General features: G+C 39.8%; 1 pseudogene; it reads right to left on the bottom strand.

The window, feature by feature from the left end:
• Positions 1-15,138: 15,138 nt before the first annotated feature.
• On the bottom strand, positions 15,139-21,866 carry LOC128638922 (matrin-3-like; annotated as a pseudogene).
• Between the last annotated feature and the right edge of the window lie 4,152 nt (positions 21,867-26,018).

Below are 26,018 nucleotides of genomic sequence, written 5' to 3'. Positions count from 1 at the left end.
CCTTACACCGCCGCCACCTATATTAAATTTATTAACCCCTAATCTGATCCCCCTACACTGCCGCCACCTATATTAAATTTATTAACCCCTAATCTCAGCCCCCTACACCGCAGCCACCTATCTTAAATTTATTAACCCCTAATCTGAGCCCTCTACACCGCCGCCACCTATCTTAAATTTATTAACCCCTAATCTGAGCCCCCTACACCGCCGCCACCTATATTATATGTATTACCCCATAATCTGAGCCCCCTACACCGCCGCCACCTATATTATATGTATTACCCCCTAATCTGACCCCCCTACACCGCCGCCACCTATATTATATGTATTACCCCCTAATCTGAGCCCCGAACACCGCCGCCACCTATATTATATGCATTACCCCCTAATCTGAGCCCCCTACACCACCGCCACCTATATTACATGTATTACCCCCTAATCTGAGCCCCTTACACCGCCGCCACCTATATTAAATGTATTAACCCCTAATCTGATCCCCCTACACTGCCGCCACCTATATTAAATTTATTAACCCCTAATCTCAGCCCCCTACACCGCAGCCACCTATCTTAAATTTATTAACCCCTAATCTGAGCCCTCTACACCGCCGCTAACCTATCTTAAATTTATTAACCCCTAATCTGAGCCCCCTACACCGTCGCCACCTATATTAACTATATTACCCCCTAAACCCTAAGTCTAACCCTAACACCCCCTAACTTAATTATTATTTAAATAAATCTAAATAATATTAATATTATTAACTAAATTATTCCTATTTAAAACTAAATACCTATAAAATAAACCCTAAGATAGCTACAATATAATTAATAATTACATTGTAGCTATTTTAGGGTTTATATTTATTTTACAGGTAACTTTGTATTTATTTTAACTAGGTACAATAGCTATTAAATAGTTAATAACTATTTAATAGCTACCTAGTTAAAATAATTATAAAATTACCTGTAAAATAAATCCTAACCTAAGTTACCATTACACCTAACACTACACTATCAATAAATTAATTAATTAAATAAACTACAATTATCTAAACTAAAATACAATTAAATAAACTAAACTATATTACAAAAACAAACAAACACTAAATTACAAAAAATAAAAAAATATTACAAGAATTTTAAGCTAATTACTCCTAATCTAAGCCCCCTAATAAAATAAAAAAGCCCCCCAAAATAATAAAATTTCCCTACCCTAAACTAAACTATAAAAGTAATCAGCTCTATTACCAGCCCTTAAAAGGGCCTTTTGCAGGGCATTGCCCCAAAGTAATCAGCTCTTTTACCTGTAAAAAAAAGAACAACCCCCCCATTACAACCCACCACCCACACACCCCTACTCTAGAACCCACCGATCCCCCCTTAAAAAACCTAAGTCTAACCCCAAAGTGGTCCTTACCTGTCCTGAAGACCGGCGGAGAAGGTCCTGTTCCAGGCGGTGAAGTCTTCTTCCAAGCGGCGACCTCTACTTCTTCCAGGAACCAGCCGGCGCGGAGCGGAGGAGTTGAAGACCGATGACCGCGGAGCTGAAGACCGTCCACTCTCTAACTGAAGACCGGCGATACTGGAACTGAAGATCGACGACGCTGGAACTGAAGACCGCAGAGCCATGGAGCGTGGAGGATCCTCTTCATACAATCTCCGCAGTACACTGAATAGGAATTCAAGGTACGCGATTAAAAATGGGAATTCCTGTTGGCTGATTTGAGCCTTCAAATTCAAATCAGCCAATCGGATGAGAGCTACTGTAATTCTATTGGCTGATTTGAATAGCCAATAGAATAAGAGCTACTGACATTCTATTGGCTATTCAAATCAGCCAATAGAATTACAGTAGCTCTCATCCGATTGGCTGATTTGAATTTGAAGGCTCAAATCAGCCAATAGGAATTCAAGGGACGCCATTTTTAATTGCATAACTTGAATTCCTATTCAGTGTACGGCGGAGATCGTATGAAGAGGATCCTCCACGCTCCATGGCTCCGCGGTCTTCAGTTCCAGCGTCGCCGATCTTCAGTTCCAGCATAGCCGGTCTTCAGTTCCAGAGTGGACGATCTTCAGCTCCGCGGTCATCGGTCTTCAACTCCTCCGCTCCGCGCCGGCTGGTTCCTGGAAGAAGAAGAGGTCGCCACTTGGAAGAAGACTTCACCGCCTGGAACAGGACCTTCTCCGCCGGTCTTCAGGACAGGTAAGGACCACTTGGGGGTTAGACTTAGGTTTTTTTAAGGGGGGATCGGGTGGGTTTTAGAGTAGGGGTGCGTGGGTGGTGGGTTGTAATGGGGGGGTGTTCTTTTTTTTACAGGTAAAAGAGCTGATTACGTTGGGGCAATGCCCCGCAAAAGGCCCTTTTAAGGGCTGGTAATAGAGCTGATTACTTTTGTAGTTTAGTTTAGGGTAGGGAAATTTTATTATTTTGGGGGGCTTTTTTATTTTATTAGGGGGCTTAGATTAGGAGTAATTAACTTAAAATTCTTGTAATATTTTTTTATTTTTTGTAATTTAGTGTTTGTTTTTTGTAATATAGTTTAGTTTATTTAATTGTATTTTAGTTTAGATAATTGTAGTTTATTTAATTAATTTATTGATAGTGTAGTGTTAGGTGTAATGGTAACTTAGGTTAGGATTTATTTTACAGGTAATTTTGTAATTATTTTAACTAGGTAGCTATTAAATAGTTAACTATTTAATAGCTATTGTACCTAGTTAAAATAAATACAAAGTTACCTGTAAATAAATATAAACCCTAAAATAGCTACAATGTAATTATTAATTATATTATAGCTATCTTAGGGTTTATTTTATAGGTAAGTATTTAGTTTTAAATAGGAATACTTTAGTTAATAATATTAATATTATTTAGATTTATTTAAATAATAATTAAGTTAGGGGGTGTTAGGGTTAGACTTAGGTTTAGGGGTTAATATTGTTAATACAGTTGGCGGCGGTGTAGGGGGCTCAGATTAGGGGTTAATAAATTTAATATAGGTGGCGGCGGTGTAGGGGGCTCAGATTAGGGGTTAATAAATTTAATATAGGTGGAGGCGGTGTAGGGGGCTCAGATTAGGGGTTAATATAGTTAATATAGGTGGCGGCGGTGTAGGGGCTCCCTTTTTTGCCACGTAAGTCCTTAAGCTGTATATTGGATACCAAACTGCACGGGTTTGTTATATCAGTCTATGGGGCAAAAAACTACAGGCAAAGGGTGAAATATACGAGCGTAACTTCTAGGTTACGCCATATATGTGATACCAAATGCTTTTTGTTCTAAAACAAATGCACAAGTCTATTAGTTACTTATTTCAAGTAAATTTGATGTAATCACTTTACAAAGAATGTGCTTATACTAGGAGCAGCTAAAGCCGGCACATGGGGTAAATTTTCCCAGGATGCATTAACTTGTGTGCTGTACAAAAATGTGGTTGCTTTGTAATATTGATCTACTGGAAACTGTCCTCTTTCTATATCTTTCCTTTTTGGATAATGGATCCCATGGATCCAGCTTACTGGTATCCCTTCCAAGTCCTGTACTACTTTTACCTTACAAGTCATTCTTCTTTTTTTTTTCAACATTTTATTGTTGCACAGAATGCACAGACTATCATTGAACAAGCTATAAAATTTTGAACATTTTAATAAAATATGTAATCAAACTGCACATTTGCATTAGCAGTATTTAAAAAAGAAAATCATGACATTTTGATGAAAAATAACAGGTTACTTTAAACATAAAAAAAAACCTCCACAAATCTACGGTTTACATCTTCAGTCAGTCATCCTTTTGATTTTTTATTTTATTGTTGCACAGAATGCACAGACTATCATTGAACAAGCTATAAAATTTTGAACATTTTAATAAAAATGTAATCAAACTGCACATTTGCATTAGCAGTATTAAAAAAAAAATCATGTCATTTTGCTGAAAAAACATAATTTATGTAAGAATTTACTTGATAAATTAATTTCTTTCATATTGGCAAGAGTCCATGAGCTAGTGACGTATGGGATATAAAATCCGACCAAGAGGGGCAAAGTTCCCCAAACCTCAAAATCATACATCGATTTATTTCAACAACTAGTTTTGGATGACTGGGAAACAGTGACGTGCAGTGACGTCAGAGGATGGTGAGGCAGTGGCTAGGATACGCCTTCATTCTTTAGATATCCTTTGTTGAAGAAATAGCAATGCACATGGGTGAGCCAATCACATGAGGTATCTATGTGCAGCCACCAATCAGCAGCTACTGAGCATATTTAGATATGATTTTCAACAAAGGACATCGAAATAAGAAAATTAGATATTAGATGTAAGTTGGAAAGTTATTTAAATTTGCATATGGGTTTCATATGGGTTTCATGTCCCTTTAAATGGTGTCTTGGAAAACTGGTCAACTTAGTAAACATCTGATTTTAGTCTAAAAGGATTGTAACAGAAACTCTTGCCAGATAACACAATGCTTGCTCTGATTATGAGATCTAGAAATCCATGCCCATTAAAATATGTTTAAAACATACATTTTACTTTAATGCTGCAAATTATGCTTATAGATTCTTTCATTACATAAGGGATGAGAGTCAGAGGGGGAGGAAGAGAGACAGAGAGAGAAAGAGACCATGGGGGAGAACAACACATAAGGAGAGAGATGGATAGATAGAGACACACACACACACACACAAGGGGGGGACCACTGCATTTTAAAGTAATAAAACAGCAGAGCTACAGAGAGTTCAGAAAATTAGTCTATAATTTAGTGTGAAGTACAGAGGCAAGCTGCTAAGTTAGTGGGTGTAAAGTTTGAGTAAACAAAATACAAAAACGACCCTGCTATAAAAGAGTAAACAAACACTAAACCACATTCATTAAATTATCATTTTAACTAACAGAATCTTTCAGTAAAATCTTACTTTAATAAGATGTGGGTGAAACACTGCTCTCTGTGCCTCTCTCCTGCTCTGTAAGGATTCAGGAAGTGACAGTGGCACATTCCACTGCACTTAGAGGGGAAGAACAGAACTCTCTTTTTCACTTTAGCAAAGCTAGCAGGTTCACAGGACAGCAACAAAATATATGAAAGTTGTTTTTTTGCGTTTTTGTTTTGTTTTATATTATTTAACATCCAGCCCCAACCCTATGTTCCACTTACTAATGCCTCTCGCTGGATTGGTTCAGCCCTAATAGGACTGCCTCAAATAAAGCACTTATGGGCCATGCAATGATCTTAACCACTTGCATCCAGTAGATGGCGCAGCATGTTGTGTAATGGTGGGCAGACCTGATTGTGCCTCTTCATTGCACAACATATAGCTGTGAGAAAAAAAAATGCTGGGGGAAAAAATTTACAATTTTTTTTTTAAAGCCAATAAAAAAAATATATTTTTGCCCATATGAGAGGTGAAGCACTGCCTCACCTGCCTCTAGTGACTGCACATCACTGCTGGGAAACCATTCCCCACCACATTGTGGGAAATAGGAAAATCTGGCCGAATGAAGAAAGAGCCCTTAGAAGCCTTACGAGTGACAAAAGTATTGTCATTCGTCAGGCGGATAAAGGTGGTGCCCTAGTAATCCAAAACTACTCAGACTACACCAGGGAAGCTGAACGTATCATCTATGACACTAACTATTATAGAAAATTACCTCAAGACCCTACTATAGAATTTTCCAAAAAACTTATCAAGATACTAGAGGAGGGCACTGTAGAAGGCATCTTAAATAAAAAAGAAAAAAGGTACTTATCCCCGGACCATCCCAATGTTCCCTACTACTATCACCTTCCAAAACTGCACAAAGATGCATTAAATCCACCGGGTAGGCCAATCATAGCAAGGATTAACAGCATCACTGACAAGTTAAGTGAGTACGTGGATATTTACTTACAAAAATATGTGTGCCATCTTCCTTCCTACATTAAGGACACAACTGACCTTCTGCAAAAACTAACACATATACGATACAAAAATAATTATCTATGGTTAACTTGTGATGTGGGAGCCCTTTACTCCAATATATCCCATGATTTGGGACTAAAAACAACCTCAATTTTTTTGGAGAGAGACATTTATATGCCAACTAAACAGAAGGAATACCTTATCACCCTCATTAATTTTATTCTTAAACACAATTATTTTCAATTTTTAGATCAATTTTTTTTTACAGATCAAGGGAACGGCCATGGACACCAGATTTGCCCCAAGTTTCGCAAACCTCTTTATGGGGATATTTGAAGAAACATACATCTAAAATGCGAAATGGAGGGGCAATCTGGTGTTCTATGGCTGTTATATAGATGACCTTTTATTTATTTTTGAGGGATCCACTATAGAAGCACAAGAGTTTGTCAACTTTCTGAATAGTAATAATATGGGTATTGATTTTACATCAAACATACAGACAGAAACTATTACATTTTTGGATGTCTTGACTTGGGATGTTAATAACCTAATATGTACATCAACTTTCTTTAAGTCAGTAGACTGCAACAATTTTTTACATTTTTCTAGTAACCATCTCAACAGTTGGAAAGCTAGATGCAACTGCAGCTCCATAGACACGTACAACGAACAGTCTCTAATACTAAAAGAGAGGTTTAGAGAAAAGGGTTACCCAATAGAACTCATAGAATATGGTTACAATAGAGCAAGACTGTTGGACAGAGGTGATCTTCTCTCTTCAGAGAAAAACTCTAAATAAGAAAAATAGGCCAGGTGCCCGCAGGAACAACCCCTATTTGTAACTCAATACAATTCAAACCAGAAAGCGGTCAGCAAAGTCCTTAAGAAACACTGGCCAATATTGCTCAAAGATCCTATTTTAAAGAAAATATTGACCCCACAACCTAGGGTCGTTTATAGGAGAGCTCCAACTCTGAAGCAAAAATTGGCACCTAGCAAAGTAGTGATGACTAGGAAACCCATTAAACATCAGAGAATCAGGGCCAATAATAACAAAAATTTGATAGGGAGAATTCCAAATAATAATGGCACTTTCAGATGCGGTCATAGATGCTGCCACATGTGTAAATTCATCACGCACGGGACCACATCTATCACTGCATATACAACAGGTGAACAACACCACATCTCAGAACATCTGTCATGTGAGTCCAGCTATGTGATATATGCACTCACATGTGCATGTGGGATGCAATACATCGGACGCACTTGCAGGAAGGTTAGACTCAGATGGGGTGAACACCAGAGGAATGTAATAAAAAAATCCCCTAAACATAGTGTCTCAAGACACTGTTGTTTTAAATATACCAGAGGAAAATTCCAGTTTAAGATTACCCCACTAGAAAGTATCCCTAGTAGTCATCAGATTTACACAACTTAGACAAAGGGAGACGTTTTGGATTTTTAAATTCCAAACTCTTTTCCCGATGGGGTTAAACGAAGTAATAGATTCTGCTGCCTTTATATAGTTTATTCGAAAACTCTAGATAGTAGAGGTCTCCTCCTTGTATGGTTAAGGGTATTAACATTGTTCTATTGTGATCTTGCCTGGTATATATATGTGTTGATACATATATGAGGCTATGTGATGGGTGGCCACAAAAGTATGTACATTTGTTATTTTTATTTTCCTTGTACACCAGAGTTTGGATGAGCCCGTCCTGCTCCAATTAGTTATTCATATTGCTATATCCACTTAATAGCCAAGATACATTAGTATATGTATCATTTTAACCATTGAAGTATACATTAGGTACAATATTGTGTGTAAGATCCCTTTGTTCTGCACATAATCTGTCACTTTCACTTAGTATATTAAAATTTTAACTTTAGCGCTCTTTTTAGGTTTAGAACACTTTATTCACATTTGAACCCATATTTTGCCAATGAAGGTAATAAACCTACATGGGCTACTTCACATTTGTCATTTAGAAGACACACCACAGATACTAAATTTCCATTGAGCACCCACAATTCTGTTTATTATTTTCTATATGGTTTTTATTTACGTCATTTTCACTAAAGTTCTCATAATATATTAATATTCTTCTTTAATACACGTATTGGTTATATTCTCAACTAAGTATTCACATTTTAGACATTATTCTATTCACACGTTTCGTTCACTAGTTTAGAGAAAGCAGATATATATTCGCCCACTTGTCACTTTCTATATATATTGTGTTATATATATTTATTGTTTGATACCAGTATATTCTTATATATATTTTATCCTGGTAGACAATCCTTTTCCTTTCATACTTAGTTATGTAGGAGAAAGTCTCATATTAAGAATCACACTGACATTGTTAGTTAAATTTTGCACACCTCACAGATGCCATTCAGTCACATTATAGCTCTTAGGGCAGCCGTGTGGTTTTAGACATCAATTTCACACGGATCTATGTAGTTTAATTTAATGTTGTTTTGAGTGTTATGTGGAAATGGCCGTGGACACTTGGCCCCGTTTGGCGATCACGCTAATGCAGATACGGTATGAAAATCATATGTTTCTGTTTATTTACATGTGATGCAATCTTCGTCACTCTTCATTTGGGCCTATCGGGCTTGACTGCAGGGATGACACTAGAGACAGCTTCCCGGCAGTATATGTTTTAGCATTGGTCTAGCCTCGGGTGTTGCCCCGTTGATCGCTTCTTATTGGCTGCCATACAACAGCAGCTGCTGAGGTGATTGGACCATAGAGTAGTCGATATGCTGGCTTGGGCAAAGGCAATTGGCTCACCAAATGGTCCATCTAGAGGACGTTTTGATTAATAGGTTTTTATACCTATAAAAAAGCAATTTTGATGAACAATGAAAAATATAAGTAAAACGAGCTAAATATTGATATTACAATGAAAGTTTTGACTTTAAACACATCGTTTGAACACACTATAGGGACAATAATAATTATTTATAGAATGTTTTATTAGTCATAAATTCATTATAAAACAATATTGCAGCAGGGTGGGTGTGTACAAACGGAGGGTCCTGATTGGTCCTATGTTCTGTATTGTTGGGGGTGGGAATATGGGGGTGGGAATATGTTTTTTTTTAGTAGCGTAGCCCTATATAAGGATGAAAGTTACAGATGAGAAACATGCCTGATGAAACAGTTTTACTGAGAAACGCGTTGCATTGTTTCTTTGCTTGTCCAAGCTTTTATTGGCACAAATATGAGTTGTGTATTTTATAACTTTTTATAATAAATTTGTTTTTAATTTTACCAACTCCATGTGCCGTGTATAGCTTGGTGCTACGCTACTATCAGGGCAAGAATCCCTGACCCAAGTATCCTGCTCTTATACCCTGCTGGTATATATATTGAGTTTGATGATCCCCTGCACTCTGGAGTTATCCTTGATCAGCTAGCTGGACTGCTGCAGAAATCCAGCCTGTCTCTATAGGCATAACGGATTGCCTTTTACACAAGTGAGTACCCTGTGTTCGTCTCTTGTCAGAAGTTCCCAAAATCCCCCATTGATCTGCACCATTGGCGCCTCTATCTATTGTTCTTCTTTAACAAACCTCAAAATGCCTACAAATACACCCCTCACCACACCCACAATTCAGTTTAACGAATAGCCAAGAAGTGGGGTGATAAAGAAAGGAGTAAAAAGCATCAACAAAGGAATTTGGAAATAATTGTGCTTTATACAAAAAAATCATAACCACCATAAAAAGGGTGGGCCTCATGGACTCTTGCCAGTATGAAAGAAATGAATTTATCAGGTAAATTCTTACATAAATTATGTTTTCTTTCATGTAATTGGCAAGAGTCCATGAGCTAGTGACGTATGGGATATCAATACCCAAGATGTGGAACTCCACTCAAGTCACTAGAGAGGGAGGGATAAAAATAAACAACAGCCATTTCTCGCTGAAAAAATAATCCACAACCCAAAATATAAATTATTCTCATAATGAAAAGAAAAGCTTAAAACATCAGCAGAAGAATAAAATTGAAACAGCTGCCTGAAGAACTTTTCTACCAAAAACGGCTTCTGAAGAAGCAAATACATCAAAATGGTAGAATTTAGTAAATGTATGCAAAGAAGACCAAGTTGCTGCTTTGCAAATCTGATCAACTAAAGCTTCATTCTTAAAAGCCCACAAAGTGGAGACTGATCTAGTAGAATGAGCTGTAATTATCTGAGGAGGGGCTTGACCCGACTCCAAATAAGCTTGATGAATCAAAAGCTTTAATCAAGAAGCCAAGGAAATAGCAGAGGCCTTCTGACCTTTCCTAGGACCAGAAAATATAACAAATAGACTAGAAGTCTTCCTGAAATTTTTAGTAGCTTCAACATAATATTTCAAAGCTCTTACCACATCCACAGAATGTAAGGATCTTTCCAAAGAATTCTTAGGATTAGGACACAAGGAAGGGACAACAATTTCTCTACTAATGTTGTTAGAATTCACAACTTTAGGCAAAAATGAAAATGAAGTCCGCAAAACCGCCTTATCCTGATGAAAAATCAGAAAAGGAGATTCACAAGAAAGAGCAGATAGCTCAGAAACTCTTCTAGCAGAAGAGATGGCCAAAAGGAACAACACTTTCCAAGAAAGTAGTTTAATGTCCAAAGTATGCATAGGCTCAAACGGAGGAGCCTGTACCGCCATCAAAACCAAATTAAGACTCCAAGGAGGAGAAATTGATTTAATGACGGGCTTAATACAAACTAAAGCCTGTACAAAACAGTGTATATCAGGAAGTTTAGCAATCTTTCTGTGAAATAAAACAGAAAGGGCAGAGATTTGTCCCTTCAAGGAACTTGCAGACAAACCCTTATCCAAACCATCCTGAAGAAACTGTAGAATTCTAGGAATTCTAAAAGAATGCCAAGAAAATGTATGAGAACACCAGGAAATGTAGGTCTTCCAAACTCGATAATAAATCTTTCTAGAGACAGATTTACGAGCTTGTAAAATAGTATTAATCACTGAGTCAGAGAAACCTCTATGACTAAGTACTAAGTGTTCAATTTCCATACCTTCAAATTTAATGATTTGAGATCCTGATGGAAAAACGGACCTTGAGACAGAAGGTCCGGCCTTAACTGAAGTGGCCAAGGTTGGCAACTGGACATCCGAACAAGATCCGCATACAAATCCTGTGTGGCCATGCTGGAGCCACCAGCAAAACAAACGATTGTTCCATGATGATTTTGGATATCACTCTTGGGAGAAGAACTAGAGGCGGAAAATGTAAGTAGGATGATAACACCACGGAAGTGTCAGCGCATCCACTGCTTCCGCCTGAACATCCCTGGGCCTGGAAAGGTATCTGGGAAGCTTCTTGTTTAGATGAGAGGCCATGAGATCTATCTCTGGAAGACCCCACATCTGAACAATCTGAGAAAACACATCTGGATGGAGAGACCACTCCCCTGGATGTAAAGTCTGACGGCTGAGATAATCCATCTCCCAATTGTCTACACCTGGGATATGCACTGCAGAGATTAGACAGGAGCTGGATTCCGCCCAAGCAAGTACCGGGGATACTTCTTTCATTGCTTGGGGACTGTGAGTCCCACCTTGATAATTGACATATGCCACAGTTGTGACATTGTCTGTCTGAAAGCAAATGAACGGTTCTCTCTTCAACAGAGGCCAAAACTGAAGAGCTCTGAGAATTGCACAGAGTTCTAAAATATTGATTGGTAATCTCGCCTCTTGAGATTTCCAAACCGCTTGTGCTGTCAGAGATCCCCAAACAGCTCCCCAACCTGAAAGACTTGCGTCTGTAGTGATCACAGTCCAGGTTGGCCGAACAAAGGAAGCCCCTTGAACTAAACGCTGGTGATTTAACCACCAGGTCAGAGAGTGTCGAACATTGGGATTTAAGGATATTAACTGTGATATATTTGCATAATCCCTGCACCATTGATTCAGCATACAAAGCTGGAGAGGGCTCATGTGAAAATTAGCAAAAGGAATCGCGTCCGATGCTGCAGTCATGAGGCCTAAAACCTCCATGCACATAGCCACTGAAGGGAATGACTGAGACTGAAGGTGCCGACAAGCTGCAACCAATTTCAAACGTCTCTTGTCTGTTAGAGACAGAGTCATGGACACTGAATCTATCTGGACACCTAAAAAGGTGACTCTTGTCTGAGGAATCAAGAAACTTTTTGGTAAATTGATCCTCCAACCATGTTTTTGAAGAAACAACACTAGTTGATTCGTATGAGATTCTGCAGAACGTAAAGACTGAGCTAATACCAAGATATCGTCCAAATAAGGAAACACTGCAATACCCTGCTCTCTGATTACAGAGAGTAGGGCACCTAGAACCTTTGAAAAGATTCTTGAAGCTGTTGCTAGGCCAAATGGAAAGGCAACAAATTGGTAATGCCTGTCTAGAAAAGAGAATCTCAGGAACTGATAATGTTCTGGATGAATCGGAATATGAAGGTACGTTTAGCAAGAGTAGAAATAGCCCCATCAACCTTGGGGATCTTTTCCCAAAACTCTATAGAAATTTCTGGTAAAGGATACAATTTTTTAAACCTTGAAGAAGGAATAAAAGGAGTACCTGGCTTATTCCATTCCTTAGAAATCATATCAGAAATAGCATCAGGAATAGGAAAAACCTCTGGAGTAACCACAGGAGGTTTAAAAAAAGCATTTAAACGTTTACTAGTCTTAATGTCAAGAGGACTAGCTTCTTCAATATAGAAAGTAATTAACACTTCTTTTAACAAAGAACAAATATACTCTATTTTAAACAAATAAGTAGATTTGTCAGTGTCAATATCTGAGGAGGGATCTTCTGAATCAGATAGATCCTCATCAGAGGAGGATAAATCATTATGTTGTCTGTCATTTGAAATTTCATCAACTTTATGAGAAGTTTAAAAGACCTTTTACGTTTATTAAAAGGCGGAAATGCAGACAAAGCCTTCTGAATAGAATCAGTAACAAATTCTTTAAAATTCATAGGTATATCATGTACATTAGAAGTTGAAGGAACTGCAACTGGCAATGCACTATTACTGATGGATACATTCTCTGCATGTAAAAGTTTATTATGACAACTATTACAAATGACATTCGGAGATATAATTTCCACAATCTTACAACAAATGCACTTAGCTTTGGTAGAACCGATGTCAGGCAGCAAAGTTCCAACAGATACTTCTGAGGCAGGATCAGATTGAGACATCTTGCAAAATGTAAAAGAAAAAACAACATATAAAGCAAAATTATCAATTTCCTTATATGACAGTTTCAGGAATGGGAAAAAATGCAAACAGCATAGCCCTCTGACATTGAGAAAGGCAAGAGGCAAACAGCAATGGGGTATAAAACTAATGAAAAAATTTGGCGGCAAGTATGACGCACAGTGTAAGAGAAATTTTTTTGGCGCCAACAATATCCGGAAATGACACACTTGCGTTATTAACGATGCAACCGTGTGTAAGACTTCCGCGTCAACTACGATGCCGGAAGTGATGAACTTGCGTCAACGGATGTACTTTTCGCGGCAAAAAATTCTCGCACCAAGAATGACGCAATAAAGTCTAGCATTTGGCGCACTCGCGGGCCTAATGCTGCTATTTCTTAAAATATTTAATTTCCCAAATATGAAACTGACAGTCTGCACAAGGAAATACATGAACCTAACTCATGGCAAATATAAGTACAATACATATATTTAGAACTTTATATAAATGCATAAAGTGCCAGACCATAGCTGAGGTGTCTTAAGTAATAAAAAACATACTTATCAAAAAGACACCCATCCACATTTAGCAGATAGCCAAACCAGTACTGAAACAGTTATCAGTAGAGGTAATGGTATATGAGAGTATATCGTTGATCTGAAAAGGGAGGTAGGAGATGAATCTCTACGACCGATAACAGAGAACGTATGAAATAGACCCCCGTTAGGGAAATCATTGCATTCAATAGGTGATACTCCCTTCACATCCCTCTGACATTCACTGTACTCTGAGAGGAATCGGGCTTCAAAATGCTGAGAAGCAAATGTCAACGTAGAAATCTTAGCACAAACTTGCTTTACCACCTCCATAGGAGGCAAAGTTTGTAAAACTGAATTGTGGGTGTGGTGAGGGGTGTATTTGTAGGCATTTTGAGTTTTGGGAAACTTTGCCCCTCCTGGTAGGATTGTATATCCCATATGTCAATAGCTCATGGACTCTTGCCAATTAAATGAAAGAAATAACAGGTTACATTAAACATAAAAAAACCTCCACAAATCTACGGTTTACATCTTCAGTCAGTCATCCTTTTGATTTTTTGCCATCTTGTCAAGGATTTTCTTGAGTTTTTGATAGGGAGATAAAGTGCTGCAGTGCATAACCTTAGCAACCTCTTCATTTGTAAAGAAAAGTGAGCACAGTCTGCGGTAAAAGCCATTCTTTGGAATCACAAACACCAACAAGATTATTAGGCTGATACGGCCCATTACATAATCTTTAGGCCCTGATGTATTGGTGGCATTTTCACCGGTCTCAGACTTTACACATCCAAGATGAACTTTTTTGCTTTACATCTTGTTCCTTCACCACTGTAGCTTCATTTTCATGTTCAGGCTCATCAACACTTTAATGCCCTTGTTCGCCAAGCCAGATTTAGAATTTTTTATCTCCAACTTCGTCCAACATAACAAAGTCTTCTATATTACCAGGAAACTCATGTGAACCTTTTTTCAGCTTGTCTTGTTTTCCTTATACTGGTGTACTGACTACTTCCTTTGTAGTTTTATCTGCATCCGTTTTGATTGAAGTCAGGTCACTTAAAGGGACATGAGACCCCAAAAAATGTATTTTGTGATTCAGATAGAGAATATAAATTTAAACAACTTTCCAATTTACTTCTATTAATTAATTTGCTTCCTTCTCTTGTTATCCTTTGCTGAAAGGTTTATTTAGGCAATCTCAGGAGCAGCAGAGAACCTAGGTTCTAGCTGTTGATTGGTAGCTGCATATATATATATATATATATATATATATATATATTGTGATTGGCTCACCCATGAGTTCAGCTAGAAACCATTAGTGCATTGCTGCTCTTTCAACAAATGATACCAAGAGAATGATACAAATTAGATAATAGAAGTAAATTAGAAAGGTGTTTAAAATTACATTCTCTATCTAAATCATGAAAGAAAAAAATTGGGTTTCATGTTCCTTTAAGTCCTGCTGATCAGCTCCATCACCAACAGAACTACTAGTCTCCAAGAGAGCAGTCGCTTCCTCCTCTTCCCTATAAGCTCACTCTTATTCTCCAACAAAATGGCAACAACAGTGTCTTTCAGATCACCTTGTTCCCCTGACTTTTTCTGAGAGGAATTATTATTTGTAGAGGTCTTCTCTTTGGAAGAGCCTTTGCTTTCATTATTGCTACCTTCTACTTTAGCAGATTTGTTATCACTTGCACCATCTTTGCGATCTGGAGAATGTGCTCTTTTTCTGTTCTTTTCTTTCTGAAGTTGTTCAGCTACCTTATATGGAAATCTCAGGTCTACCTTCAAAGCCCTTTCCTAGAAATTGACCTTTGTTAGAAGAAAACTCTCTACCATTGTCCTGGCATCATCTGATCATTTTGATAAAGCCCATGTTCTTCATTCTCATCAAAAACATAATTTATGCTTACTTGATAAATTTATTTCTCTTGTAGTGTAGTCAGTCCACGGGTCATCCATTACTTATGGGATTATATCTCTTTCCCAACAGGAAGTTGCAAGAGGATCACCCAAGCAGAGCTGCTATATAGCTCCTCCCCTCACATGTCATATCCAGTCATTCGACCAAAACAAGACGAGAAAGGAGAAACCATAGGGTGCAGTGGTGACTGGAGTTTAATTAAATTTTAGATCTGCCTTAAAAGACAGGGCGGGCCGTGGACTGACTACACTACAAGAGAAATACATTTATCAGGTAAGCATAAATTATGTTTTCTCTTGTTAAGTGTAGTCAGTCCACGGGTCATCCATTACTTATGGGATACCAATACCAAAGCTAAAGTACACGGATGAAGGGACGGACAAGGCAGGAACTTTAAACGGAGGGAACCACTGCCTGAAGTACCTTTCTCCCAAAAATAGCCTCAGAAGAAGCAAAAGTGTCAAATTTGTAAAATTTTGAAAAAGTGTGAAGTGAAGACCAAGTTGCAGCCTTGCAAATCTGTTCAACAGAGGCCTCATTTTTAAAGGCCCAGGTGGAAGCCACAGCTCTAGTAGAATGAGCTGTAATTCTTTCAGGAGGCTGCTGTCCAGCAGTCTCATAGGCTAAACGTATTATGCTACGAAGCCAAAAGGAGAGGTAGCCAAAGCCTTTTGACGAAAATCTTTAGTTGCCTGCAAATAGAACTTCAGGGCATGGACTACGTCCAGATTATGCAAAGGTCGTTCCTTCTTTGAAGAAGGGTTAGGACACAATGATGGAACAACAATCTCTTGATTGATATTCCTGTTAGAAACTACCTTAGGTAAGAACCCAGGTTTAGTACGCAGAACTACCTTGTCTGAATGAAAAATCAGATAAGGAGAATCACAATGTAAGGCAGATAACTCAGAGACTCTTCGAGCCGAGGAAATAGCCATCAAAAACAGAACTTTCCAAGATAACAGCTTGATATCAATGGAATGAAGGGGTTCAAATGGAACGCCTTGCAGAACGTTAAGAACTAAGTTTAAGCTCCACGGCGGAGCAACAGTCTTAAACACAGGCTTAATCCTATCCAAAGCCTGACAAAAAACCTGAACGTCTGGAACTTCTGCCAGACGCTTGTGTAGAAGAATAGACAGAGCAGAAATCTGTCCCTTTAACGAACTAGCGGATAAGCCCTTTTCTAAACCCTCTTGTAGAAAAGACAATATCCTAGGAATCCTAACCTTACTCCATGAGTAACTCTTGGATTCGCACCAATATAAATATTTACGCCATATCTTATGGTAAATTCTTCTGGTAACAGGTTTCCTAGCCTGAGATGCAGGCGCGCAAATGGTACTATGTCCATTGCCGCTACCATTAAGCCGATTACTTCCATGCACTGAGCTACTGACGGGTGTGGAATGGAATGAAGGGCACGGCAAGCATTTAGAAGTTTTGATAACCTGGCCTCCGTCAGGTAAATTTTCATCTCTACAGAATCTATAAGAGTCCCTAGGAAGAGAACCCTTGTGAGTGGCAATAGAGAACTCTTTTCCACGTTCACCTTCCACCCATGCGACCTCAGAAATGCCAGAACTATCTCTGTATGAGACTTGGCAGTTTGAAAACTTGACGCTTGTATCAGAATGTCGTCTAGGTACGGAGCCACCGCTATGCCTCGCGGTCTTAGTACCGCCAGAAGTGAGCCCAGAACCTTTGTAAAGATTCTTGGAGCCGTAGCTAACCCGAAGGGAAGAGCTACAAACTGGTAATGCCTGTCTAGGAAGGCAAATCTTAGGTACCGATAATGATCCTTGTGAATCGGTATGTGAAGGTAGGCATCCTTTAAGTCCACTGTGGTCATGTACTGACCCTCTTGGATCATGGGTAGGATGGTTCGAATAGTTTCCATTTTGAATGATGGAACTCTTAGGAATTTGTTTAGGATTTTTAAGTCCAAGATTGGTCTGAAGGTTCCCTCTTTCTTGGGAACCACAAACAGATTTGAATAGAATCCTTGCCCGTGTTCCGTCCGTGGAACTGGGTGGATCACCCCCATTAGTAAGAGGTCTTGTACACAGCGTAGAAATGCCTCTTTCTTTATTTGGTTTGCTGATAACCTTGAAAGATGAAATCTCCCTTGTGGAGGAGAAGCTTTGAAGTCCAGAAGATATCCCTGAGATATGATCTCCAACGCCCAGGGATCCTGGACATCTCTTGCCCAAGCCTGGGCGAAGAGAGAAAGTCTGCCCCCCACTAGATCCATTTCCGGATAGGGGGCCCTCTCTTCATGCTGTCTTAGGGGCAGCAGCAGGTTTTTTGGCCTGCTTGCCCTTGTTCCAGGACTGGTTAGTTTTCCAACCCTGTCTGTAACGAGCAACAGCTCCTTCCTGTTTTGGAGAGGAGGAAGTTGATGCTGCTCCTGCCTTGAGGTTACGAAAGGCACGAAAATTAGACTGTTTGGCCTTTGATTTGGCCCTGTCCTGAGGCAGAGCATGGCCCTTACCTCCCGTAATGTCAGCGATAATTTCTTTCAAGCCGGGCCCGAATAAGGTCTGCCCTTTGAAAGGAATATTAAGCAATTTAGATTTAGAAGTCACGTCAGCTGACTAGGATTTAAGCCATAACGCTCTGCACGCTTGGATGGCGAATCCGGAGTTCTTAGCCGTAAGTTTGGTTAAATGTACGACGGCATCAGAAACAAATGCGTTAGCTAGCTTAAGTGCTTTAAGCTTGTTCATAATTTCATCCAATGGAGCTGTGCGAATGGCCTCTTCCAGAGACTCAAACCAGAATGCCGCCGCAGCAGTGACAGGCGCAATGCATGCAAGGGGCTGTAAGATATAACCTTGTTGAACAAACATTTTCTTAAGGTAACCTTCTAATTTTTTATCCATTGGATCTGAAAAAGCACAACCATCCTCCACCGGGATAGTGGTACGCTTAGCTAAAGTAGAAACTGCTCCCTCCACCTTAGGGACCGTCTGCCATAAGTCTCGTGTGGTGGCGTCTATAGGAAACATTTTCCTAAATATGGGAGGAGGGGAAAAAGGCACACCGGGTCTATCCCACTCCTTGCTAATAATCTCTGTAAGCCTTTTAGGTATAGGAAACACGTCAGTACACACCGGTACCGCATAGTATCTATCCAACCTACATAATTTTTCTGGAATTGCAACCGTGTTACAATCATTCAGAGCCGCTAATACCTCCCCTAGCAATATGCGGAGGTTCTCAAGCTTAAATTTAAAATTAGAAATCTCTGAATCCAATCTCCCTGGATCAGATCCGTCACCCACAGAATGAAGCTCTCCGTCTTCATGTTCTGCAAATTGTGACGCAGTATCGGAACTGGCTCTCACATCATCAGCGCGCTCTGTCCTTAACCCAGAGCTATCACACTTGCCTCTTAATTCTGGCAATTTAGATAATACTTCTGTCATAACAGTAGCCATGTCTTGCAAAGTGATTTGTAAGGGCCTCCCTGATGTACTTGGCGCCACAAAATCACGCACCTCCTGAGCGGGAGGCGAAGGTACTGACACGTGAGGAGAGTTAGTCGGCATAACTTCCCCCTCGTTGTCTGGTGATAATTTCTTTACATGTAAAGACTGACTTTTATTTAAAGTTACATCAATGCATTTAGTACACATCTTTCTATGGGGCTCCACATTGGCCTTCATACATAGTGAACAAACAGATTCATCTGTGTCAGACATGTTTAAACAGACTAGCAATGAGACTAGCAAGCTTGGAAAATACTTTTCAAATAAATTTACAAGCAATATAAAAAACGCTACTGTGCCTTTAAGAAGCACAAAAAGCTGTCACAGTTGAAATAACAATGAACCAAATTAGTTATAGCAACCAAATTTTCACAGTAAATGTATTAAGTTAGCAAAGGATTGCACCCACCAGCAAATGGATGATTAACCCCTTAATACCCAAAAACGGATAACAATTTAATAATTAACGTTTTTATCACAGTCAAACACACTGTCACAGGTCTGCTGTGACTGATTACCTCTCTCAAAATGAATTTTGAAGACCCCTGAGCTCTCTAGAGACGTCCTGGATCATGGAGGATGAAGTAGGAAGATTGTGACTGAATTTTGACTGCGCAAAAAAGCGCTAAAATAGGCCCCTCCCACTCATATTACAACAGTGGGGAAGCTCAGTTAACTGTTTCTATGCAGAAACAAAAGTTAGCCATGTGGTAAAAATCATGCCCCAATAAGTTTTATCACCAAGTACCTCACAAAAAACGATTAACATGCCAGTAAACGTTTTGAACATACATTTTAAAAGTTATGAAGTGTTATTAATAAGTCTGCTACCAGTCGCTTTTACTGCAGTTAAGGCTCATACATTACTTCAGTATTAACAGTATTTTCTGAGTCAAATTCCATTCCCTAGAAAAATACTTCAGTGTACACACACTCATTAGCCTAATACCAGTCGCTACCACTGCATTTAAGGCTGAACTTACATTACATTGGTATCAGCAGTATTTTCTCAGTCAATTCCATTGCTTAGAAAAATAATTTACTGCACATACCTCGTTTGCAGGGGGGCCCTGCATGCTATTCCCTTTTTCTGAAGTTACCTCACTCCTCAGAATGTGCGAGAACAGCCAGTGGATCTTAGTTACGTCTGCTAAGATCATAGAAAACGCAGGCAGATTCTTCTTCTAATGCTGCCTGAGAAACAAACAGCACACTCCGGTGCCATTTAAAATAACAAACTTTTGATTGAAGAAATAAACTAAGTTTAAAAACACCACAGACCTCTCACAATGACCTATCTTTAGTTAGGTTGCAAGAGAATGACTGGATATGACATGTGAGGGGAGGAGCTATATAGCAGCTCTGCTTGGGTGATCCTCTTGCAACTTCCTGTTGGGGAAGAGATATAATCCCATAAGTAATGGATGACCCGTGGACTGACTACACTTAACAAGAGAAATATAGGTTTTCACTTTTCTGTATGCCTCAGCAAGTTTGATAACAGATCCATCAGAATAAACAGAATGGAAGGTTACTCGAATGTATCACTTTCCCAGCATCTTGCTTTGGTTCAAATTTTGGATCAGACTTCAAAGTTGGTTTCTTAATTCTTTTATATTTTTGAGACAAATTAACTCTAACTGGCTTTCCAAATACTAGTGCAGGATGCGACATGTAATAATCCACAACAGTCACCACCTCCTCCCAAGTGGCCGTTTCAATAAATGTCTCATTAATTTTATTTAGAATAAAATTATTTCTTATAACGCCAAATGGCTCACAAAGGTGTAGAATCTCATATGTTAAAATGCTTTCCTCTCTGAAAATCAATTATGTGAACAACTCTACCAGCCCCCTCTCTTCGCTTTTGCATGTGTCATGGTCCTGGAATGTCTTCACCTGGGTGTCTTCTATAACCCCCATGACCACCATCATCTCCCATATGGAATGGAAGGGGAGGAGGTCCCAAAATTCATGGTGCTTCCAGAAGAAGTTGGCAACATCTTCCATGGGTTGGTCCATTAAGGTGTTGTTCCAGTCCTGCTTAGAATAAATTGGCGTATCAATAGAGAACAGAAATGAGGGTAACCTTTTGGTAATAATCCATGACAATCCTCAATATTGCAAGTTGAAAGTATTCCTCTATTTTTCTGAAAGAGAGATCTTTCTTCTAATCAGCCATAACTCAAGCGGTCAAATTGGTTAAGACCAGGTCCACAATCAAAACTTTCTCTCCGAAATGGTCTTGACTCTTCTCAATCATCTCTAGGAACCCTTAACTGTTTCTGAGAAGACATGCCTTCTCTATAACTTAACCCAGGACCTTCTTCTGCTCTCATCCTTTTAAGCTGTAGAAGGATCTGTGGTAAATTCTCAGGAGTTATTTTCTCCTCAGGATAGAGGCTTAATTCATCCAAATCCCTAGAGGAAAGACCAAAGCTGGCTACAATTGTAGAAGCCAGATCAGATTCTCTTTGTGATGATAAAGGGGGTGGGGCTCTATTGCCCACATTAAAAATAGAAGGTAAGTTGTGAGAAGAGCCATTAGATAATGTGCCTTGAGATCCTTGCTGATTCAGAGACATTGATCCAACATTTATCAAATTACCAAGACGGCCAACACCCTGGGACATCCTTCCAAGAGAAGATTGCATACTTAAAGACTGATTAGAAGGAAGAATACCCATTCCCGTAGAATCACCTCTGGTATGGCCTTGGATTTCTCTACTTAAGGATGAATGCTGGAAGGACTTTGACATTGAGGCACTATTTTAGGTGTTTAAAATTTCTAAGTTAGGAAAAAGAACTTTGGTATGTGAATTGGGTCCCTGCATTCAAATCATGCCAATTTCCCTGCTTTTGTGTCATTTATATTGCTAGTCTCTCTTTGGTATGTGAATTCGGTCCCTGCATTCAAATCCTGCCAATGTCCCTGCTTTTGTATCATTTATACTGCAAGTCTCTCTTTGGTATGTGAATTGGGTCCCTGCATTCAAATCCTGGAAATTTCCCTGCATTTGTATGTGTAGATGTATATTGAGCACATATGATTTTAGGTAAGTCCTGCATTTATTGTTTATTGTTATTCCCAACGTCTTACTTCTAATGTTTTGTTAATTGCCATGGGATGTTCAATCCTTATCAATACTTGCTATTATTCTTAAATTTATAAGTTGTCTTATGCCATAGCTTCAACCTCCTCCAAATTTTACTGTCTGAGTGCAAAAATAAACACACCTTTATTAATAGCAAAAAATAATAAAATGTCCACAAGTCAAATAACAAGCCAGGAGTCAAAACCAGAGCTGGTAGTCAGACGAGCCGAGTCACGAGCCAAAGCGAGTAGTCAGACGAACCAGAATCAGGAACAAGGAGAACAGCAGGAAGAGTCAGGAACAAGCCAGGGATCAGGAACCTGGAGGGATGTCAGACAGCCAGGTAATACACAGGAACTCTCACAAACAGGTCTGAGACAACGCAAGGGCAAAGCATACTGAACAGAGGCCCTTTAAATAATAAGTGATGACATCACAATTCTGAGACTGAATCCTGTCTCATATGGATGATGTACACCAGTCTGGTCATAAAAAAAGTGCAGGAAATGAGCAGCATCACACAGTATGCACCAGAGTCAGCAAGAGAGGTGAGTAAAATGGCTGCCAGCAGCTCATGGCAAACAAAACAGGGAAAAAACCCTGACACACCTTGACCAGACCAGAATCTAACATTCCAATTGGCCTTTCAAATTGTCTTTGATTAGCAAATTGATTTTCAACTAAATTTAGTGGACTCAGCTGACTGCCCAGCCTGTATATATTTTACACTAGTTTGGGAGGTGCATTGCACAGGGGGTGCATTGCCTGTGTAGTGTGCATTTTAACAATAGCATATGTTCACATTTCTAAAGTGAACATTTTAGAAGTGAGGCACTAAGATAAGAATTATAGAAGAATTGAACAAGGTTTGGGCAAGGGCCAAGACACAAGGCAAGTTCTCTTGCAATATTGTGTTTTATGTATCTCATTGTATCCTTATGCAAGTGCTGCTGTAATACTGTGTCTTATGAGTTTAATTGGTTCCCACTTTTGTAATAACGCTCAGTATCTCCATATTCCTTTTTGCTACCTCTTGTTTCTATAACAAACTACATTATTCAATTACTCCTTCTCCCTCTCCACCTGCACTGTTCCTTAGCCCATCTCTCTTATACTCACCTTATTTTTGTACTCATGAACTTTTTTCATTCCTAAACAATCTCTCTCCCTCTTGCACTTCAGCCCTAAAACAGTCTCATTACTGCCAATCTGCTTCTCATCTCATGTCACTCTCCCTCTTGCTCATACTAGCTGCTGGTGACATCTCAACTAATCCTGGTCCCCCACAACTTCCTAGCCTTGCACATCCATGTGTGCCTTTCAATAGACTTTATAAACAAAACTCTGGTAACCTTAATCTCATCCCTCTTACATCTAAAACTACCACCGCCTTCACTTGTGCACTCTGGAACTCTCGCTCTGTTTGCAACAAGCTCACTTCTATCCATGATCTCTTTATCTCCCACTCTCTTAACCTTCTGGCTCTTACAGAAACCTGGCTCTCTGCTTCAGACACAGTATCCACTGCTGCACTGTCACATGGGGGTCTCCATTTCAGCCACACTCCTAGGTCTGGCAATAGACAAGGAGGTGGCGTTGGTATTTTACTTTCCTCTTGTTGCACCTTTTAACAAATACATCCCTTCTCTTCCCTCACATTTTTTTCATTTGAAGCACACACGATTCGTTTATTCTCTCCCATCTCTATACGTGTTGCAGTCATATACCGCCCCCCCTGGCTCCCCAACTCAATTTTAGATCACTTTGCTGCCTGGCTTCCTTATTTCCTTTCCTCAGACACCCCTGCCCTCATTCTTGGCGACTTCAACATCCCTCTTGACAATCCCACTGCCTCCTCTGCAAAACAACTTCTTCAACTCACTTCCTCTTTCGGCCTGTCAAAATGGACTGATGGTCACTCCCTTGATCTGATTTTCAGCTATCGATGCACTATCTCAAATTTCACAAACTCCCATTTTCCTCTTTCTGACCATCATCTCCTAACTTGCAACATCACTCCCCTCCCTACAACTCCTCCTCCCTCTACCCCTCTCACCAAACTTCACAGACGCACTAAGTCATTAGATCTGCAACAGCTCGCTAGCTCTCTCAAACCTCTCCTCTCATCCATCACCTCCTTTTCCTGCCCTGGCCAATCTATCTGCCATTATAACTCCACCCTTACATCGGTCATTGACAATCTCGCCCCTCCAACCATAGCTCAGAAACCACAATCTCATCCTCAGCCCTGGCATACTCCTCTGACACGGTACCTATGCAGATGTTCCTGTACTGTTGAGCGACACTGGAGGAAATCTCGGAGTTCAGCTGATTTCCTTCACTAAAAGTTCATCCTGAACACCTACTATTCTGCCTTTAATCTTTATAAGCAACAATACATTTCTAATCTCATCTCTACTCTTTCCTCTAACCCAAAATGTCTGTTTTCCACGTTCAATACTCTTCTCTGCCCACCCCCACCTCCTAAAACAACTTCTCTCTCAGCTCAAGATTTTGCCAGACACTCCAAAAACAAAATTGACTCCATCAGAAATGAAATCAGCTCAACATACTACCAATCTCCCACCCCCTCAAAAGCCCACAATCATCCAAAACCCAAATATCCAAAAATGTAGCTCTTCTGCACCTGTTAACAAGGATGAAGTTTCTGCCCTTATACTGTCCTCCCACCTCACTACCTGTCCCCTCGACCCCATCCCCTCCCTCTCTTCTACCCTCACCCCCATACTCACACACATTTTCAACCTCTCCCTCAGCATTGGTATATTTCCCTTATCTCTAAAACATGCACTGGTCACACCTATCCTCAAAAAATCCTTCCCTCGCTCTAACCTCCCCATCCAACTACCACCCTGTTTCCCTACTCCCTCTTGCCTCAAAGCTCCTCGAAAAGCTAGTATATGCACGTCTATCCCATTTCCTTACACTAAACTCTCTTCTTGACCCACTGCAATCTGGATTTTGTCCCCATTACTCCACAGAGACAGCAATTGTCAAGGTTACCAATGACCTACTTACAGCAAAATCCAAAGGCCACTTCTCTCTGCTTTTCCTCCTTGACCTGTCTGCAGCCTTTGACACTGTTAAACACCCTCTTTTGCTTCAAACCCTCCAATCCTTGGGCATCTGCGACACAGCTCTCATGTGGTTCTCTTCCTATCTGTCTAACCGTAGTGTAGCCTTCTCCGGTGCATCCTCTACCCCGTTACCACTTTCTGTTGGGGTACCTCAAGGCTCTGTCCTCGGTCCCCTTCTCTTGTCAATCTGCACGTCATCATTAGGTTCCTTAATAAAGTCCCATGGGTTTCAATATCATTTGTATGCCGATGACACCCAAATCTACCTCTCTGCACCAGACATATCTCCTTCCTTACAAACCTGTGTCTCTAACTGTCTTTCTCATATCTCATCTTGGATGTCCTCTCACTACCTTAAGCTAAATCTCTCCAAAACTGAACTCCTTATTTTTCCCCCTTCTTCCAATATCTCCACCCCCAAATTTTCTATAACTGTTGATAATTCCATCATTACTCCTACCCCACATGCCCAATGTCTTGGGGTCACACTTGACTCAGACCTTTCCTTCACTCCTCACATTCAGTCCTTGGCTAAAGCCTGGCGCTTCCACCTTAAAAACATCTCTAAAATTAGACATTTCCTTACAAAGATACAACTAAGATTTTAATCCACTCTCTCATCCTTTCCCGCCTTGACTACTGCAACTTCGTCCTCTCTGGTCTACCTAGCTGCTGCATAGCTCCTTTACAATCCATTATGAATGCCTCTGCCAGGCTC

Source organism: Bombina bombina, chromosome 8 (assembly GCF_027579735.1).
Source record: "Bombina bombina isolate aBomBom1 chromosome 8, aBomBom1.pri, whole genome shotgun sequence".
Taxonomy (NCBI): domain Eukaryota; kingdom Metazoa; phylum Chordata; class Amphibia; order Anura; family Bombinatoridae; genus Bombina; species Bombina bombina.
The sequence above is the reverse complement of the archived record's forward strand: the minus strand, read 5'-3'. Positions and strand labels throughout refer to the sequence as shown.